Below are 18,649 nucleotides of genomic sequence, written 5' to 3'. Positions count from 1 at the left end.
GAGAGAGAGAGAGAGAGAGAGAGAGAGAGAGAGAGAGAGAGAGAGAGAGAGAGAGAGAGATATTTGAAAACTTACTTATGGAATAAAAATTTATTTCACAGAAATAAATCTCATTTTATAGAAATAAATTTTATATCCTATAAATAAATTGTCAAGTATTATTTTTTAGTGTAAAAAGATATTTGTATAAAAGAATACTTGAAAAAGATTGTTTGATAATGCTTGTAAAATATTCCGAAAACTTTCTTCTTTGATAGTTAATAAATAGTCTTAAAATGAACGTAGCAGAATAATGAGGAAAGGGATATGTTAATTTTAAAGCTATTTATTAACTGTCCAGGGAGAAAGAACAGTTTCCAGGCATTTTACAAAAAGCTCAAGCGATCTGTGAAATATTCTTTTATTCAAATATCTTTTTACACTGAGAAAAAAGTATTTGAAAATTTACTTTCAAGATGTAAAGTCTGTTGCCATGAAATAAGGTTTATTTCTGTAAAGCAAACTTTCATTCCGCAAATAAATGTTCGAGTGTACCTGAAAATAAGGTAACCAGATTTCCTAGTCCTTGGATTTGGGACACTTTATAAATGTATGAAGCGGGGAGCGGGAGGAGGCGATAAAAAGATCCGAAAATTTGATAATTATTGAAAATGATGATAAATCGGTGTCCCGAATAGTATTCGAAAAAATTCTGGACAAAGGGTGAAATCGGGACGTCACCATAGCTGTATGTATCGAGAAGGGAGGAGATTACTCCGTAATAATGCACTTACGATATGTCCTGAAGACCGCATATCGTTGTTTTCGGCACTCTAATATTTATTTCCGCAGGAGACTCACAGGACACAAGTGAAAGACGTATGGAATATGGAGCGTTGTGTCTATGGCAGTTGCTCGGCATGAAAAGATCGCAGACGCGCGCGCTGTCAATCACGTACACCAAAAGTTCATTAGCGCGCCGAAAGTGCCAAAAGTGCATGAATGTGAACGCGCCAGTGATGCGAACGAGGTCGCGCGTCTACAACGACGCGATCTGTACGGCGCGCCGCGGCGAACGTCTTAACTACTTGTTCGAGTTAAGAGCTGAGCACAATAAAAAGAATAAGAAATAGGGAATCGAGAATAGAGAACAGGAAACAGAGAATAGGGAACAGTTCAATATTAAAATGAAACCTAATTTGCAGAATAGAGGAATAGAGGAATAGTTATTTCTTGTTTTCAGTATTCCTTATTCCTTATTCTCTGTTCTCTATTCCTTATTCTTTTTATTCTTATTTCCTTACTAACCACTCTAGACCAATCGCGTTCGTTTCTCATTATGAGGTTGTCATCGTGGTTATTCAATCTAGGTTCAATCTAGGCGTTGGTAATGAATCGCGCGAAATACTTGATCTTTTCGCGCCAAGCAGCAGCCATGGGTACACATCGATCCACATCGTCCCGCGTTTCTTGTGTCTTTTATCTATCGAAAGTGAGTCTCGCGCGTTAATAAGTTTCGGGAGTGTCGAGAATAACGATGTGCGATCGCCGGGGCGTATCGTGAAGACGTCATTTGTAAGTAATCTTCTCGTTTCTCCTCGTCGGTGCTTGTCGCGACGTGTCGCGCTGACGTCCCTTACATTTGCTAAAAACATCGACGCGTTCAAGTAGCAATAAAATCAGGCGATCGTCGGGTTTATTGAACGGGAATTAAAAATACGATGACAATCAGAGAGAAAGAGAGAGAGATACAGAATATTTGGGCGGTTGCGTCAGTTTATTAGGAAAAGAAATACGGAGAGAGAAATATTTCATAGAGCGCGTTCTTTTCGGCGGCGGCGCCGTTCATATATTGGCGTATATTTTCAGCGCGAATCAACAATCGCGCGACCATCTTGATTCTCGATCTTTCTGCATCGAGCAACCGCCGTGGATCGACATCGATCGACATCGCTCCGCATTTTACGCGTCTTTAACCCGTCGAAAGTAAGTCTCGTGCGGAAATAAGTATCGGGAGTGTCGAGAATAGCGATGTACGATCGTCGGGGCGATCGTCAAGACGTCATTTGTAAGTAATTCTCGTTCCTCCTCGCGGTGTATATAAAGTGACGAGATTTTCCAGCTCTGAATTCGGGACACTTCATAAATGTATAAAGCGGGGGACGGGGGAGGGGGGTAAAAAGTCCGAAAATTATTTGACAATCATTGAAAATGATGACAAATCGGTGTCCCGAATAGCACTCGAAAAAATTCGGAACAAACAGTGAAAAATAGGGACTGTCTCGAAAAAATCCACCTTACTGAAAATGACACATAAGAATTTTTCTCTTACGTTTTCTCACTCCTGACGTCGTCAATCTAAGGTTCCAGAAGTTTCAATCGGCCACCGTGAGCATGTTGTATCTTTCGTCCGTTTAACCGTCAATAAGGTTACAGACTCATTGTTATCGTATGACGTAACGCCCGGCTCCTGTTTTTGCCCGATCAGTCGGCCGGATGCTATGTAAACACCGCGCGTCATTCCCCGCGCGGACTCGGGCAGAGACAGTGGTGGCGCGACTCGCTGCGCGTGATTAACGTTCGCTTAGCGATCGCGACCTATTTCTGTATACCACGAGACGGTTGAACGCAATTAAGTCAGGAGACCCGCGAGTAATTCACTACTATTAATTCGCGACCGCGATTAACAAAACGTGAGACGCGCGCGCGGTGTCGAGAGATTGTCCAGACGAGGTTAGATTAGATAAGCGTGAGCGAGGCAATACGTGAGAGAGCCGGTATTTTCGCAGGATTCTCATGTTTCAAACGGGGAGACGATCGCGACGATTCAATACGTATTTCATCGCGTTACTTAACTCGTTACATATCGTATTTCTCCGGCATTTAGCGCGTCGCGCGTAACATTGGAAGTCGGATCGGCGTTTTCACGATCTATCGCGTATGAATAAGTCTGTTTTTCTTGTCACTGAACCGGTATACACTTACGGATACTTGAAACGGATATACAGTCGAGACTCGATGGAAAAAAAGAGCAGAAGAGAAGATTCTAGTGCAGCCGCGGTTAAGCCATAGAATACAGACGTAACTAGTCGTCGGATCGGTGTATCGTGTCGTATGGCACCGGTATGAAGTTCGCGGTACTATTTTCGAGTTTCTCGGTTATTAGCGAAACATAGTGAATATCGAGTGGCTCGCCGGCTGGCTGGCTGGCTGGCTGGGAGCGGCGTCGCGACGCGTTTTTAATCAGTAAGTGCAGTCGTAATTAATCCCGCGTCTCGATATTTGTCAACCGCACACAGCATAAAATTGGTGAGTCGGTCATTCGTTAAAGCGTAACGTGTCACGCTTGCCGTATCGCGAACGGAGGCGGTCGTGTTCCCGGATAATTCCTTCCTCTCGCGTGCGCATATTTGCACATTGTTATTTCCGCTCGCGCGTCTGTTTGCCTCAATTATCTCAATTCTTAACAACACGTATTTGTATAAATAATATATACGGATAAACACTCGCATGTTCCGCCGTTCGAGTGCGAAAAGTACAGGAAAATGTGTACCGCGGGGACAGATACGGCGCGGCTGTGCCGCGTGAAGTTGGCTACGCGCGATTTCGAGCGTCTTGCATCATCGTGCCGTCCATTACGGTCAATCGCGAGTCACGTCGCGCGTGCTGCGCGGATTTTCCTCCCGTGTGACCGTATTTTCGCGCGAATCCGCCGTCGGAATGTCGTGAAACGCGCGTCGCATGCCACCACTGTCGGAAGTGCCGCGTCCGAGGTCGTGTCGCGACGTGTGAAGCCGCAACGCGGCTCCCGAATTTTCTCTGTCGCTCGGTCGACCGTTACGCCCGTCGCGTCCTTGTTCGTGTATGTTGCGCACAGACCCTCGTTACGACCCGCGTCGTACGTCTCTCTGTTTCGTCGAAAACTGCCAGGGCAGAGTGCTCATCGCGTGCCGCCAGGAGTGCGGTACTGGTCAAAGGCGGCGACACTTGTGCTCGATAAGTTTTATAACGCATTTCGTATCCAACAGGGAAACGTATCCCCTGAAACAAATTCTGCCATTGAATGGGGGACTTTAGGAAACTCGTCGAGGACAAGTGTTACTACCTTTAATCAGTCCGACTGTCCAAAGTTTGCGCGATCGTCATATGGCAATTGAACGGCGAACCGTGATAAATAGTATTTTTTTTCGACTCGCGAGTGACTTGTGTGTGTGTACCTATACACACCAGCAGATGGTACAGAGGAGGAGGAGGCTCGGGGAGCATCGGGCATCGGCGAGGCAACGATCAAGGTGAGTTATTTGTTATTTATTGTTATTTGATTAACTTGTTAAATCGATTAATCGTTTGAGTGATTAACTTTTGGTTTATTCCCGCCGACGATTGTAACTGCGCACTTTACGTGCCATTTATATTCTGGGTATATTTGGCAGTAATATATTTAAAATAATTCGAACATTTTCGATACACACTCTCGTAATGTTAACAAAATATTTATTCGATATTTTAGAGAGAGAACATAATTTTTTTTTATGAAAATTCTATCGAAAATAAACTCAATGCGCGTGCAATAATTACTTTTTGAAATATTAGTTATTTTGTGTGTGCGCTGTCATAATCTGAGAAATATTTTTATGTGCAGACCAATATGTGTGCAGAGACGCTACAACTTCGCCGCTTCTGCATCGTGTCGGTGAGTGTTGACAACTTTATTTTATGTTTCGAGGTAATGTGTCTATAAATGTCTTCACATGTTGAGTGGCGTGACGGGTGCAGGTAAACGACATTAAGTTTCTCTCTTTTTCCGCCGAGTCTCATTAAATTATATATAAAATATAATTAAATGCATTTGAAATATTGGTTATACGGTCAATATTAAGTCCATGAAACGAGGCAAATGATACGTACGTCTCGAGTTACATTTATTTACCGTATCTTTGATATAATTCAGTTTTTGTGTAACCAACGGAAATCAATGCGCGAGCCAGCATGTCAAAATATTTCGTCAACAAGAAAACTAATCATCTGAATGAAATATTCTAAATTGTTTACCATGCAAAATTTATCAAGTGGAACAACTTATCGTCACTCTCTCTTACATATTTCTTATCATATTAAAGACATTAAAGACATGTTAAAATTTGCACGAAGAGAATTTTATAGTAAAAATTACTATAGATTACAGTATAAATATATAGAATTTTTTGTAACCAAGAAATAAGTCGATATTCTGCAGTAATTGACTATTTTTTTATTTCATATGTATTACACTGAAATAAAAAATATCTAAAAAATAAAAAAGCACTTATTCGTTAGGTACTAACAATATTTATGTAAATCTAAATTCTTTTATTTAAATAGAATAAATAATTGCTTTCACAAACAGTTTGAAATGAACATGAAGATTTTAAGAACATGAAGATTTTAAGAAAATATATATTTTCTTATTTGAAAAAATATTTTATATTAGTATATAAATAGAAATATGTTATTTCAGTACCCGCTGAATAAATATTTTTTACTTCTTAGATATTCTTTTTCTCAGTGTACTTATATATTTTAGGAATTGAAATGTGTTATTAAAAAATGTACTATGTTCCTCAGCAGATACACTTCATTGACAGTATATTGCTGCACTGCTAGAAATTGAAAAAAAATTATATCAAAAGAGAAAAATACTATAATATTCTTTTCGTGCAACATCAAGAAGAATATCGTAAATAAACATGACATTTCACGGACCCATTGCCTCGAAACAAACGAGCTAGAACAAATTAGTGCAAATTAGTTTCAACCTTGAAACATGCATGTATATCCTCCAATTTATTATACATATACGCGACTGCATACTCATGAACGTGCAGATCATTGACCCGCTTCGGTCGTTTACTCGCGCCGCTGTTTTGTCAATTTTCTTATTAATTCAAAGCTTTGCGAGAATTCGGCTACAACGAAACAACGAATTCGGATTTACAGATTAAATGGGCTGTCAAATATTTTGCAGCTGCTCAGCGAAACGTATAAATATTTCGTCACGGATCGATCGTTGCTCGTTATATTTTTTTCTCTCTATTTTTTACGGTCGTTTCGGGCGACCGAATAACTCAACTGACAGATCAAAGTGGAACGTATTTACGATCGAAAGGAAAGAACATGAGCTTATGGACACTAGCCGTCCCCTTGATCCCAAGACGGAACAAGTAATTCCAGCTGGCTATCTATTTATCGATCTAGCCTCCCTCACCCGTCCACCTCTTTCCGCTTTTTTTTTCTCCGCGACTTCTATTCCCCGGTGAAACATTGTCGCTCGTGTCCATGCTCTCTTTGCTGTCGGGATGTTTTGTCGCACGCGCCCCTTGGTTTTGCCTTGGCCCTCAGTCGCAAACAGGAATGAAGATTTATTCCCGTCCGTGTCCCGCGGCTGACTTCCGTTTGTCAAACTGCTCGTTCTGTCTCGCGCGATTTTCTCGTCGGGCTGCCGCTTGACGATAATCGACGCCATGCTTGCGCGCTCAAAGTTTCTAACTCGCAGCGAGAAACGGCCAGCTCGCAGTGAGGCGGGAAGGGAAAAGGGGGAATGCGCGGGTGTATCCCGCCAGCCGGTACGTCGGCCACATCGACACATCCGGCTTGGCCACGTGCGAACGTGTGCGCTTATTCTAAGCGCGTGGCGCACCGCAAACGACCCGAATTAGTCAAGTCGTTCGAATCGTGCGGTACTCGGAAACTCGTATAATTTTCCGGCCGGACGGGGTTAAGCAATACAAGGAAACTAATTGCGAACGCTTTTGCCGCGAGCCGCCGCGTCAAATCGCGCAGGTCGATTTAAATACGAACCGCGATGAGACACGAAATGAATGGCGAGCGAGGAAGTTGACTTACATTATTTAAGTCGAAATTTTGATTCCATTTTCAGCCTATTCTATTCTATTCAACAACTTTATATACTCAGAATTTTTATACTCGGAAATCTATATCAACCTATTAAACGTATAAATAAGCAAATAAGAGCCAAACGCTGATCGAGTATTTCTACTAAATGTTGGGAAGATAATGTTTGACAGTGTCAATGCGCCGGATGTTGTCAAGTAGAAATGTTCGCACCGAGATCAACGTTTCGCTCTTATTTGCCTATTTATATGTTTAATAAGTCGCATATTTTTGAGAGCTTGTATATTCATACAGAAGTTGTCAACCTCTTTTAATTCTATTTAATTTATCTGAATCGAAATTTTGGTCCTACTTTCAGTCTCACTATTCCATTCAACATATATTTTGATATTCTGAAGCTTATAATACAACCTATTTTGAAAAAAAATGAAAAGAGAAGTTTCGGACGTCATCAAAGTAGGAATAAATTATATCATTAGAATTAAACCTACTTTGCTAATTTAGCTCCTACTGTAAAATTCAAGTTTTAACATAGGGCCAAAATTTCGATTTTGATAGAAACCAAAAAGGGAATGACGAACGCCTTTATTTATTTACCGCCGGACGTTAAATATCTTTATAATTAATATTTTTAAACTCTGTTTCTCTCTTTCTCTCATGAGAGAAAATCGCGACGGAGAAGCGCGATGTTTCAGTGCCCGAATTGTGCATGAATCGGAGATCCCTCGTAGATAAATGTAGTAGCCCTGTATTTGTTCAACAAATACGATACAATCCAAAACTGATATTTTATATGTTCGATATTTTTCTTTTTTCTCATTCTGTCTCTTTCTCCCGTTTTCACGTATATTCGTCGTGCCGAAAGTTAGAAAAACACCATCGAGACGAAATATTTTTTTTCTGTTCACCGACGAAACGGGAGAAAACTGTTTATGAGGTAAAGCGTGTTTATAAATAATTCTCTGGGATGCTTCTCTCAGTTTAAATGCAAATAACGAAATTCTCTCTCTCGACGCGTTTAGAAATAATTTCGTGGCGGCGGGATTAAAAGATGAAGAGGCGATAATCTTGATAAATTTTTTCTCGAGAGCACCGACTACTTCCGACTTACTTTGCTCTTATCGCGCGCCAATGAGAGGAAGGGAGGAAGGTGCAGACGATTACCGAGCCGAGAGAATAAAGAGATAAGAGCGGGTTCTGCCGCTTCTTTTCCGCGCGCGCGCCCGATGCTCTCTCGCGAGACGATTTTCTCGCTTTGTAGTTTACCACGGCTCCGGCTGCTGTCTCTTTCGAACGTACGGCGGACGATACCGGTGTTGTTGCCAGATATCGGATTTGGCTTTGTCGGTAGCCACCCGGCCGGCTTTTCCCGGCAGGCGGGATGAATCGAGTGGGATCGTGTTTCGGAAGTCTCTCTAAATCAAGTATCCACGTCGCTCGAAACAATTCCTCGAGAAGCGCGCTGCGGTCCCTGAACCGTAATCGCCTTGCTGAATTTCGTTGCCGAAGTAACACACGTAGTTACCGTTATTGGAGAATTGTTCAAGGTGCCACTTGGAGGCGCTCGGCGAAGAGGCAAAGACGGAGTTTAACGTGTTTCTTCGTTTCGTGCAGTTACCCGAGACCGCTCGCTAACCCGATGCCCCTCTAACTTGATTGCTAACAACCGGAAAAACTCGTTATCACTCGGCGTAAATAATCCCAACGACCTGTTCTTTGTGGCTCTTATCAGAAGTGGCAAGTTTGTGGCAAGTTCTTTGCCAATGTTAATTATCTCTAGAATAGGAATTGCGTAAGGTACAAGAAGTACTAATTCCAGGCACGTACCTAATCCTGGACATTCTTGTCTCAAGTACGGATATCTAAACCTTCGATGTAGAATATCTGTATCAATATATGTACATATATTTGATGTTGAAAGTTTAAAGATATTTGGATCTAAAAAATAAAACAATAAGAATGTCCAATATTAGATATGTGTCCTAGACATTGATACTTTCACCTTCTACATACACAGAAAATACTACATTCAAGTCAATGTTATTTTAAGTAGACTGAGAAAAAGAAAGCTCGAAAATTTATTTATGGTATGTAAATATTATTCATAGAAATTTTAATTTTGTTCCTCAGAAATGAAATTTATTTCACAGAAATAAACATTATATCTCACAAGTAAATTTCTAAATAATTTTTTTTCAGTGTACTTCATAAATTTACAAATCTATTACAAGGTGATTGCTTGAAAAACATCAGATTAGCTCAAAATATATTTTGAATTTTAGTGAGTTTAGCATTTCAATCAAGAAAATATTAAAACAAAATCTTTTTTGTTATTAATAATTTAATAATTAAAACAAAAATTTGGTTTGCTTATTATACTGAGAGAAAAAATATTTAAGAAATAGGAAGTATTTATTTAGTGGATACTAACAAGATATTTACTTTTGAATATATAAATTCTCTTATTTAAATAAAATAAACAATTATTTTCATGAAAAGCTAAGACTTTCTTAAGGTTTTAGAAAAACATATATTTTTTTATCGGAGAAATATTTTTATATATTATAGCATGTATAAAAGTAAATATGTGTGTTCTCTCTTAGTACTCACCGAATAAATATTTATTAGATTTCTTAGATATATTTTCTTTCGGCGTATATAGAGTTGAATTAGCTTCTTCTTCGATAAATTCTTAGAATATTCTTGAAAAGAGAATTTTTTTAGCAGGGGAGATCAGGGCTAGTTGAATACTGGAGTGAGTTGACAAAATCTGTTATTTCTAATATTTTCTATTAAGTTACAGAATTAAGCAAGCAAGATTTTTAAACATGTCAAAGATAGTTTTGAAATTTCTGCTTGTTTGATTCTGAAATCTTTTAAAGAACAGTAGAAATAATCGATTTTGCCAACTTATCCTCGATAACCAAATAGCCCTGGGGCTATATTCTTGAAAAATATCGTATACGATATTTCGATAAAAAGCTCTAATATATGTAACATGAACTATAGCTTTTCATAGAAATATCGTATGCGAAATATCGTATTTCATAGAAATGTCGTTTCATAGAAATATCGTATTTTCGAGAATAAGGCCCCTGGTCCACCCCATACGATAATGAGCTTTTCAAGAATTTGTGATGAGTACATTTTTAAGATTATTATTGAAAGAATATTGTTTGTTGAGAGCAACCATTAAGACAAGAAAAAAAGGAAAAGAAGGAAAGTAGATGCAGAAGGAGAATAATCGCGCTGTGGAATGATACTTTTCTGTGTGCACCGATACGTGATTACGCGTGTGTGCGATCGTTTCCTCACGCGCTAACACTATGCTCCCGTTTTCGCGGTTATGCGACGGACAGTTGGTTGGTGTCAAGGACATAAGACAAGAGAGGACGGTAACGACGAACAATGTTGACACGACGGATCTGTAATCCCGTGTTTATTACGATTCAGCCATGCGATGCGAGATACGCGCGAGCGACGCATCGTTTTGTACGTTACGATAGAGATGTGCCATGTTTGTTTAACCCTCGAACGGACGCGTTACCTTCTGTTACGCGCAGTCGGACACCTGCAATTTCCGATGTGTTCCCCCTTCTTTTGTTCTGAGGCAGTTGCGATTCATAATTTGAGCAACGACTAACGACGAACGCTACTCGTATTTTTTTTCGCGTATCGCGCGATATAACTGACGCACGCTTTCGCTTAATATTACATGCACAATGCATGTTATTTTCGTAAGTATTATCGAGAAACTTTTACCTTGCATTACGGATTTATAGAGCGATGCTATTTATTATTGAATATATACATACACACATTACTGCGCGAATATACGTCGAGCAAAAGTAGCTTACGACATTGAAATATGGATGAAATGAAAATCCGAGAGTTGGGAACAATCTGCGCGCAGCATTGACGGTGGTAACATCCGTTGAATTCGAAGTACCGCTCTGCTGGGTTGATACGTTTATCTCTACCTACCTGCTGTATACACGTATATATCTGATATTCTTCTTACATCATCATGGTCACGGCTTTCTGGGTAGACCATACGATAAACGGTCGTTAGGGCACCTGCCAACCGCCACGTACATTCGATGTCCGACGTCGTGTGCGCACTGGACACGCTAGTGCACATGAAAACCGTTAAAGCTTACGTCGCTCTGTCGTATCTTCCGGTTTTAAATGGACAGAGTACGGCGCGAAGGTCAAAAGGGTATTTCACTATACAATTAAACAAGGAAAAAATATTGCCTGGCGTAGACTGCGGTATGATCAGTTAGGGGATAATTTGTGAAGAATCAGTGAAAAAATATGATAAATTTGCTTGTGTGTGTGAACCTGAAAATTGACCATAATATCATGAACTGACACACTGTTTAGATTAAAATATAATCCTCTATAATAATCAGCTGCTACTGAACACTGATTACCGCCATAAATTTTTCACTAATCGGGAGCGATCAAAATGTTGCGCATCATAATTTTCAGTGAAAACAATATCGGCATTTGACATCGCATGAAATACGACGTAGCGATAGACTAACACGTGACTGGTTCGTGCATTATTTATTGGACATTCTGTATTCAATATGTTGAGAACATATAATTCGATATTTATCCTAAATAGAAACATTTCCAGGATAAACTTGTCACTAGTCAGAAATACTTGTGACTAGTCACGTGAAAAGACTCCTGAAATACGAGTTTTACATTGTTTTTATAATAAATAGTATAACATGTACATAATATTATGTTGAACATAATATTTTACAATGTGGTATCAAATGATGAAAAATATTTTACATAATTTTGTATAAAAACAAATTTAGTTAGAAAATTGGTTTAGAAACCAATATTGATTATTGGTTTAGAAACCATTCAAAAACTGGTTATACCGTTCAACTATTGGCAAAGCAAGCGTCGCTTAAACTCTCTAGAAACTAGTCCGTAAACAAAATTGCCGGCCAGTTATTAGCTAGAAAGAGATTGCATTTTCTACGTGAGATATTCGCAAGAAGATAAAAATTTGGGTGTATTAGCATGAAGTTTGTTAAGTCAGATCGACGCATATTGGTTGAAAAACACAGAATTTTTGCGGTTCTTACAACTTAAATTTGGTTCTAAAAGTCAGAAATTCCGTTTGCTTCAACCAAAACGATTTATCACAGCCAAAAACTTCATGTTGATACAACTTCTTTCTCCTCATAGATATTTATATACATAAACAGAAAAAAAGAATCAGAGAGTACAGCTTGAATAACAAAAAAAGATGCTATATTCATAATTATAATCTTTCAGGATTGAGATTTCGGTAACGTGATTATTTTCTTTTCCACCCGACGTTATATTATTTATCCTACACTAAGCTTTGCTGGAACTTTTTGGATAGAGATTCGATATGTTAATCGAATTGTTCAAGATTCGTTCAGACGTTGTGACCGAAGTGTGTCAATTATGCATCACTCTGTCGTCGCTCAGACTCCGTCCGGAAACCGTGAATTATCCAGTGGGTAGGGATACCGAACAAGAAGGCGAACTTGCTTAACGATACCCGGATGATCGTTACCGGGAAACTGACAAATTAACGCGCCATCGCATTATCACACCGTATCAGCTGTAGAGATACCTAATCTTATTACCGTTAACACGACGCGAGAGAATATATGCGCTTAATAAGCCGTGGAAAATTCGTGAAAGACGTTTGACGAAAGCGCTAATTTATAGAGTCGCGCACTGGACAAATTAGTAATGACCGGATATCAAACATATCAAATCTTGATTTAGCGTCTGTCAGCTTAACGACAGAACTTTCGGCAATCAATCGCGTCGCCGTTGTCGCGAGGAGTTGCACGTATTTTTGCGCGAAAGCCGATGCGTGCTGATCGTGCACGTCGAGTGTATTAGTCGAGACTAGTCGAGATATGAATTAACGTCACCTGCGGCCTACGCGCGTTAGGTTTTACCTGAGATACTCGACCGCTCATCAACACTTTCGGTCTCCATCGTCTCCTGTTACTGCAGAATTTAGGCAACTTCGTCTGTGATCTGCTTTCGCGATGTTTGACCCTGGAACAGTAATGCCCACCTCTTAGACGAGTAGTGCTAAAAAAATACTCCTTCTGTATGTTAGGTGGTAGACGTCGTTTTGATTAAATTAGTGAGTAGAAAAAGTCTAAAAAAAGGGGAAAGAAATTTAAATTTCATAACTCACTTTAGAAAATAGCGACAAATCGATTTTTAAATAAAAAAATACCCGCTTGCTATACGGGTATTAGTAAGATATGTAAATAAGTGGACGTCATGGTTTTAGAATTAAACTCTCCCCCTCTTTTTCTCTCTTTGTCTACCTCATTGTGCCGTGATATTATTAACATTAAAATTTCATTATGCAGAAAATACTTTGGCACAGCACGATGTTTAAAATACCAGCAGCGCGACGGACAATAATTGAAGAGACTCGGTTGATCCTTTTTATTTATTTTTAACCACCGAGAGAGAGAGGTTCGCATATGCGAATAATCCCGCCAGTCACGCTCGACCGCGACCGACTCTCTGCTCCGGTTTCCCTCTCATTGTGAGTCCCCGCGTTTATTCCCCTATTCGCCGGGCGACCTCTTCGCGGCCTACTCTTTATCTTCCCTGAACGTCTATGTGCTGGCGCGATGCGATGCGTGCGTAGGCCGTGCGACCGGAAGTCTCCGTCACGGCTCGTCGAGCCACCGTTTCGTGGACTCGGTCGTAGAAGGAGGCGATACACGCTCCTGCATGTGAATCGCTCGTCCAAGCGAGGTCCCGCGCGGCTAGATCAGAGAGAGAGAGAGAGAGAGAGAGAGAGAGAGAGAGAGAAACGGGGGAGAAAACTCAAGGAGAGGACCTGCGATCGTGTAAGCCGATTTGTAAAATTTTCAAGACTAATACCGCTGATCCCGGGAATTATGTGCATCAGGTGTTCAGTGTCCCCTTCCTCCGTTACATCTCTCTGGAGCTGAAATTCTTTAAATTTATTTTAAATAATTGTGTGCTCTGTAGTGGAGGCGGAAAATCTGGAAGCTACTGAGAGTGAGAGAGAATGTGTGTGTGTGTGTGTGTGTGTGTGTGTGTGTATGTGTGTGTGAGAGAGAGAGCCAGAATGCGCAGTCGGTCGTAATAGCGGATGCGATCGTGTATCGCGTCGTGTCTCCCATCGTACGTGAGTGATAGAGCCTCCTTTGGCCCTTGTCACGCAGCACCCCGTCACGATCACGCTAATTACGTTCTATCGCGGCGGTCCGGTCTCCAGGTTGCGGGTTGCAGGTTCTTGGGCGATGGTAGCCGAAGCACGCTGTAACGATAGAAACCGCCTGAGATAATCCGTGGCTCGATTCGCACGACTATGTGTCATGCTCTCTCGGTTGTTCAGCGCCACGGATACGCTGATATAGTGTGCCGTGTGGGCTCGTTCCGTTAGATTTGTATCCTTAATCTTATCGTCGTAGCAGATGTGGGAGAGGGCGAGATTTATTTCGGCGATGTGTCTCCGTCCGCTAGAGCGTGCGCGAGCACAGTCGTACATATTTACGAAATCGTCGTATCAATTGTGTAATGTCCCGTAATGTTGCGCAATGTCGTCATTACGCGATCCTATCCTCCGCGGATCGGTGGCGTCGCCGCCGCCGCCACTACCACGACGTATTTTCCCGGCGATATTCAGCCCCCTATTCAGCCCGAGAAGACACGAAAGTCTCGCACGGGTCGATCGGATATCCCATTAAATTTCCGCATACCTAATTGCACGACGTGACGTCGAACGTGGCGACCGATCCAACCTGTATATTCGAGATGATCGCGATCTCAGCGGCGTTGAGTGCGGCCTTAGAGGCAATTTGCAATTGTGTCGGCGCGCCGGCATATTTCGGATTAACGCCCTAATAACGGATGATATCTCGGCCCACTGGGATACCGTCCGAGCAAACTTAGACGTACCTACTTGAGGAAGTTCGAAGGGCCGTAAGAGGATATAGCGGCGAATCGGCTGGCACGCCGCCGCTCTACGGCGGATATAAACGTATCGCATGGGGATTTGGCACGGCGGCGGAGCGCGAGTGGTACGTTAGCGTAGGTGGAACGCGTACGCGAGCCATATTAGTGGCGTACGGCGAGCGTGGCGCGGGACGTGGCGTACGGTTAGGAGCCACAAATTCGGTCGGTACTTCGGCTGCTTATTAACTCCGGGGGACCGCCCCCAAGTGGGAATACACTTAAGGCGAATTTGCACGCTTCCGTCGGCCGCGTTTCGCGGACCAGTCGCGCTCGAAAGAGTGTTTCACCGACCCAGAATCTTAAAAGTAAAATTCTAAACGTCACATCCACCGGGAATATTATCGCCGCTTCTTCTCTGTGTGCCAGAAAGCTGATACGTAGAATTCATAGCGGTAGCATTCTGACGGTATCTGCGGAGAAATTTAGGTCCCCTCGCCAATTATTAATCCGACTTTAATCCGGATAGGCGCCACAGAGATTTTCTTGCTAAATTGTACAAATGCTTCAGATATCAATTCGGTCTCTGTCACCCACATTGATTAAGTACAAAACGCGCAGGGGAGAGGCCACAGTGTCTGCTAGTCATTTATCCATCTCAACTACCTCGATAGACTGTGACGCACGTAAACTTTACGGCAACTTCAAGTATATTAAATCACGATATTCAGTAACGTTGAGTCCCTTATGACTGGTCAGACTGCACCCATATTTATTACGCAGAATGTAACGAAGTAGAGATACGTTGAAGAGAGAGAGAGATGATTAAAGTTTGTCCGAAACAATGTGTCATGATAAGTGTAATATGAAAATTTACGTGACAAATTTGTTGCTTTATCAATACAACAAAAACTTTATCGTATGATGTAAATTTAATAATTAATTCAATATACACAGTATGTTTATTTTATAAGTGCAATTATAAGAGAATTGTGAAGTTTCCATCATCGATTGTCGCGCGTCGTGACAATTTCAGATAAATCATATTAAGAGAAAAATTAATTCTTGATTATGAAAATAGTTATTGATTAAGGTCTATCTGGATGATTTCTCGTATCTACGTTATTTTTGGTACTACACTGCAAGACTGTTGTTTTGAGTGTGCTGCAAAGTCAAGCTAAGAATGATGAATTATACTGCGAACGACGTCATCGCGACAAATAAGACTTTATCGTTTCGGGGTTTAGTAAAGAGTGAACGTTTGCGGAACCGGAACTCTCTCTCTCTCTCTCTCTCTCTCTCTCTCTCTCTCTCTCTCTCGAGCGCGACCGCATAGTTGATTTCCCGTCACCCAAGTCCGAGCAAAAACCGCCGGCGATGATAACGATAACGTGTAATCGATCGGCGCCCGCGTTGTAAATCCGTCTTTACCTGCGCGTCCCGAGCATGGTACTTGCACGATGTGCAACTTGGTCTCGGAAGCATGGACCCTCGGAACGACCAGCTACCCGTGGTAGTATTATGCCGGCTTGTCGGCACCATAAAAGCCGTTTCCACGCTCCGCGCGATCCCAAGGCCCGAGCGCGAGATCGATCGATATACGACCAGGATACTGCCGCTGCCGCCGTAGAATCGATCCCTTCCGCAATGCGCGCGCGAGATCGGGTCAGCGGCCGTTTCGTTGGAAGGCCAGGCTGTGAACATGGAGAACGTCGTCGCCGTTGATCCCCGAAATATTCCGTCGAAGGAATATTCCGGAAAAAGATTCCGCTACGTTTTCGGCATATACGAGAACACTTTGTACATCGTCAGTCGCGTTTTTCACAGATATTTTCTGTGCTATATAAATTTCGTCGGAAACACGCGAGATCCCACGCGAGATTTTTTAGAAAAAAAAAAAAACTGTCTAGACAGAGAAATATAAAACGTAAATCTTTAGCGATCGGCAATTTGCGAGAACCGAAGGGACTCTTGGTAAAGATAATTTCTTATAATTAATTACTTCATTAAAAATGAGAATCATTTATCAGGAGGTGGAATAAAATATTTCTTACTTTATATAAATATTTGCGTGCGAAATTTATTACTACACAATACGTGTGCTAAATTATCTCTCTCTTTCTTTCTAAATCGTTCGCACCGGAGATCTGATGCAACTCGCCCTCTTTCTCTCTCCCTCTTCCTTTCCCAACATTCTTTATCTCAGCTCCTGCTGAGATGATCTTCCTGTCGTGTATACGGTCTTTTTTGCATGTCATTCGCAATAATATCAACAGAAAAAAGAAACAAACTAGTCGAATCTTCAGCAATCCGCGTGCAAATTTGTCCTAATCGGAAGTAACAAACGTTTTGGGTGTTAGGCGTAGTCGAGATTCGTGAGAGCCGCAATATCGATCCGGCATTGTTACGTACTATAAAATCGCCCGACAGTTTTCATTTCGTCCGAGGGAAATATCATCGTCTCGCAGAATGCAGGCGGCGAATACCGGGTGCGCGCCGCAAGGCGAATCGTTTGTAAGCGCTCGGCAATATGAGAAATTCGTTCGGGCAGCGTCCGCCATCCAGACGTCGATCGAGGGGTCAATTAACACCCTTTTAATCGAGCGAAGCCGTGATGCCGGCAAACGCGGCACACAACAAGAGCGGTCGGCTCGTCGCACAATGCTTCCTCGTCTCTATGGCGTCGCGGCTCTAGAACAATGGCTCCCAATATCGCGCTCGGCGTATTGCCCGCTCTTCCTCGTCCTCGGTTTCTCCGATCTCCCTCTCCCGGTTCACCTCTTCCTTCGTCTAAACAAAACACTTAGCCTAACCTGGCGTAACTTCAACGACGACGACGACGACGACGATGATGACGACAACCTGCCTACCACTGCTGTTCCATGCATGCCCTCGATATTGGCGTGTTAATGACTGTGTGCTCTCATCCTTGCTCAGGTGACTCGAAACTTGAAACTCTAAGCCGGGCACTTAAGCATGGCGTGATCCATTGTTGGAAAATTTACTAGCGCGTGTTATTCGCGTTTAAAGGTCGAATTATTTGGAAGCCTTTCAAATAATCGAGATAATGCTACTCGAATTAACATCTAAATCACTTATCGGCAATTTTGCCACTGCACTTAGGAAAGTATCGGATGGGAGTATCGACTGATCGGTCCAGACGAAGTTTTCAGGTGCCAACGACGTGTCTTTGATCGAATAGACGATCACCGAGTAGAGAGTTCGACGCTCGAATTTGTAGGAGCGACGGGACACGTCGCGCGGCACTGCCGCTCGTAAAAGTTGACTATTTCGACCGTTCGATGTCGTATCGAGAAGTCGTTGTCCGTACTTTCTCCATCGATATATCACGTCGACGGCGTGTAGATCGGAAACGTTTCGCGCAAGGGGAGACAATCGCGCGAAATTGTATGACGCATCGTAGGATGATTTCTCGGGATGTATTTATCTCACACTGTAGTGTGTGTGTGTGTGTGTGTATGTGTGTGATGTACTTTGCGTCTGTGGTCTTGCATATGCAGATTGCTCCGGCGATCTTGATTTTAACGACGAATTCTCCAACGTATTTAGAATCGGCTTCCCTTAGAGATTGAAAGGACACACGCAATTTTAAATTTAGAAATTAAATTCGTGAATTAAATTTTCTTTGGGAGAATATTAAAACGTATTGAGAGGGAACGAATATGTAAGTCCAATAATTTTTCTTTCACATCCGCACGTGTAAGAAAAATTCGACGGGGGAATCATGAGAAAGACTAATATTCTTTCTCGCTGGTAGATAGAATAAAAGCTGGTAAAAAAGATAAAAAGAGAGAGA

General features: G+C 41.8%; 1 protein-coding gene across 2 annotated transcripts in view; it reads left to right on the top strand.

Moving 5' to 3' along the window:
• Positions 1-1,917: 1,917 nt before the first annotated feature.
• The window catches only part of LOC116852337 (hemicentin-2-like), a 211,393-nt gene continuing 194,661 nt past the window's right edge, over positions 1,918-18,649 (top strand). Inside the window, exons 1-3 of one of the 2 annotated variants that reach the window (XM_032832599.1) lie at positions 1,918-2,047; positions 4,008-4,271; positions 4,622-4,672. The gene's annotated coding sequence lies outside the window, so the exon portion shown is untranslated. Of the gene's footprint in view, positions 4,272-4,621; positions 4,673-18,649 lie in introns of both variants that reach the window. The other variant, XM_032832600.1, reaches the window with a different exon arrangement.

The sequence above is a fragment of the Odontomachus brunneus genome, unplaced genomic scaffold (assembly GCF_010583005.1).
Source record: "Odontomachus brunneus isolate Ranch 3 - 2012 unplaced genomic scaffold, Obru_v1 Obru_scaffold_215, whole genome shotgun sequence".
Taxonomy (NCBI): Eukaryota; Metazoa; Arthropoda; class Insecta; order Hymenoptera; family Formicidae; genus Odontomachus; species Odontomachus brunneus.
This window is presented reverse-complemented; position numbering and strand designations above follow the sequence as displayed.